Below are 3,138 nucleotides of genomic sequence, written 5' to 3'. Positions count from 1 at the left end.
GTGAAAATTTCCTGCTGGGAATCTGCTGGTTTGTACTGGTCCCAGCAGCAACTTTGCTGGTTTCGGTCTGGGCCTGCTGGTCCCAGCAGCCCACTTGCTGGTTTTGGTCTGAACCTGCTGGTCCCAGCAGCACTACTTGCTGGTTTTGTGTTGGGAACTGGTCCCAGCAGCAAACTTGCTGGTTTTGATGTCTGAGCCTGCTGGTCCCAGCAGCACCACTTGCTGGTTTTGTGTTGGCGGATTGGTCCCAGCAGCAACCTTGCTGGTTTTGTACTCGATCAACTGGTCCCAGCAGTAAACCTGCTGGTTTTGTACTCAGTCAACTGAAACATATTGTTGCTTTTAAAATCAAGTAGCCGGTCGTCAGAAGGGTTCTACTGGTCTCAGTAGAGAAGAAACCGGCTTTATATTGAGATTATTATTTACTTGCCTGGAGAAAAACTGATCAGCTGGGAATTCAACCTGGCGTGTATTGGACCAGATGACCTAGCTAGTTGGAAACCAACTAGACATGACTAGTTTCATTCAGAAGGTGTGTATTAACAGCCATTTGGCAACTGCTTCAGCGCTTGAAACTTGAGTATTTATTGGGAGACAGGTGTAACTAAATAAAGAAACACAGTGACAAGCTTCTGCGACAAGCTTCATGCACGGCTAGCAGTAAAAGTGGAACTTCGCCTTGTGAATTCCAACTCCAACGCTTTTCTTAAAACGATACTTCGTCAATGGAAGATCATGCCTATCAAGAATATATAATATCAGTCTTTGAAGCGCTTTGATTGCCTTCCAAGACAATCCACACTCAATGGCAAAATTCACAGTCAGTGCAAGGAAGTCCTCAACAGTTAAATTACTGCATTGCGTCTGATCTGACGTCTCAGGGTGCTCGGAAAAGTCAGGCAGTTGCGTGTGATTGCTCGACGATGTAGGAGTTTCCGTAGGACCTGACCAATTATAGCTGCTGCCATAATCATCCCCATCATGATGCGTGGCCTGTGGTGATGTCTGCGCTGATGAAGATGACCGCATAGGTCCTTGCTCTGGCGAAGCTTAGCGTGTAGATCCTTGCGCTGGCGATGGTGGCGGCCGCGGAGATCCTTGCGCTGTTGACGTCGGGTGCGCATCCCCTTGCACTGGTGACGATTACCGCGTAGGCCCTTCAGCTAGAGACGGTGGGTGCGCAGACATCCGAAGATAACTTCTGGTGGAAGTCGGAAGACCAGCATCGCAGCCTGGGTCAAGACAACGCCGGTACCGCTTATTCCTGCGGCCCATTCTTTCAGCTCACTGTGACAATAATACCACGGCCACCATCCGAATAGCACTTGAACGTCGACCGAAGAGAAGCACTAGGCGGGGATTGCTGTTGCTGCTGCAGGATTTGGATATGGGGCTTTCTCTTTGTATCGGGCGGCCCTTACAAAAAAAAAAAAAAACTCGTGTCCTAGCCTATTTTGCAGGAGGCCCTACAGTTACAGAAAATATACTAGTTCACTGCACTACAGTCGTCGAGTTGAACGAAGGGTCTAGTTGGATTTGGATTGGATTTAGACAACCTGGACTGGTGAAAATGCCGATGTGGCTATCCTTCAAGAGCTCATTGAACTGATTTACGAGTAAATTAGCACATTTAATTACATGAACATGCCACTAAAACTTAATAAGTAACTGTGTATCAATTGTTTTGTTTTAAACCAGTTTTGAAAAACTTGCTTACTGACTACCTTTTTTCTTGCCCGAAGTTTGTCGCATCGATTTTTGGAGATAGCAACATTGGGTACCTGTTTACCTTTCTTTTCCCCTTTTTCCCTGTCTTCTCGGAGTGCACGGACGAGTATCGATCCCCGTCTCTCTGTTCTATCATACTGTGGCGGCTTTTAGCTTTTTAAATTACTTCGCTAATCCGAACTTATTCAGTTAAATAATCTGCGGCTGATCTGCGCTTGCAGAGTTATTAGTGATCCTTGGTGTGCATCACGCTCCACAGACACGTGCGATGTTTGCCGTTGTCAGGTTCGCGCACGATATAGATAAGAAGTTGTACGTGATTCCTGCAAAGGATATTACGAATTTCAACCCGAAAAACAACACAGACTTCAATACGCGGTCTGTGTATACCGCGTTCTGGAGAGATCCGCTGGACGGAAAGGACAGCAGTCACTACAGCACCCAAGTCCTGATGCTAGGAGGTAATGGCTCAGTTTTGTGCACCTTAATTGCATGAGATTTTGCCACGCGAACTGGGTTACTATAATATATGTGTGTGTATGTCTGAATTTCTCACTGCAGAGTCGGAGAAAGAAATCCAGGAAAGGATGAAAAAAAAAAAGACTTGCGATGCCAAAAATTCTAGATTCGCATGATTCTTCAAGTGAGACATGTGAAGAGGAAACAGCAGCCCAAAAGAAGAAGGTGTGCTTGCATTGTGCAGTGTTATATCTTGTTTCATTGTGCAATCTCGTGAAATTTAACCTGCGATGTGTTGTAGTGTATGCTTGTTGCAGCACATCCTGTGTTTTTAGTTTTTTCGTTCTTTAGAAGCAAAAGCGAACTCTGCTGGCATCCAAAAAAGCAGAGTATGATGAGACCATGCTAAAAAAAAACATGGACGATGCCAGAAGCAAAACACTGGCAGCTCAAAGCCGCGACAGCCGCCAAGTGGTAAGTAGTACGCCTGCTTAGCTATAAGCTGCCTTATAATTATCAGACACCTTTAAACGTCAGATTAAATCTGAAACCGTGAATGATAATTCTTTATAGGCCAAGAAGCGAGTTGGCTAAAGTTCTTTAGTTATTATAGCAAGTTGGGAGTTATGCGCACTATGCCCCTGCAATCACCTGCTGGATCATGCGCACTATGCCACTGCAATCACCTGCTGGATCCTACTGTGTCACACCCCTCCTTTCTTTCATATGGCAGCTATCTCTGCAGCACCTTATTAACTGTTGTAAATACTTTTTTGCAGCCACGGTCAAGCACTGGGGTCTACAAAAGGGCGTGGACGTGGACCCCGTCGTAAAAAAACATCAACAGGATCCTCAGCGAGAAGATTCAAGATGTCGTAAAATCCAAGAGGAAGGATATGCAGTGAACTGTCCATTCACATGAGAATAAACATGCTAAACTGCACAAGACAA

General features: G+C 45.6%; 1 long non-coding RNA gene across 1 annotated transcript; it reads left to right on the top strand.

Moving 5' to 3' along the window:
- Positions 1-3,138, top strand: LOC144114715 (uncharacterized). Its single transcript, XR_013311090.1, has 3 exons — positions 1-2,189; positions 2,290-2,661; positions 2,967-3,138. It is a non-coding gene; the product is annotated as an uncharacterized LOC144114715 (long non-coding RNA).

Source organism: Amblyomma americanum, chromosome 1, assembly GCF_052857255.1.
Source record: "Amblyomma americanum isolate KBUSLIRL-KWMA chromosome 1, ASM5285725v1, whole genome shotgun sequence".
Classification (NCBI taxonomy): domain Eukaryota; kingdom Metazoa; phylum Arthropoda; class Arachnida; order Ixodida; family Ixodidae; genus Amblyomma; species Amblyomma americanum.
The sequence above is the reverse complement of the archived record's forward strand: the minus strand, read 5'-3'. Positions and strand labels throughout refer to the sequence as shown.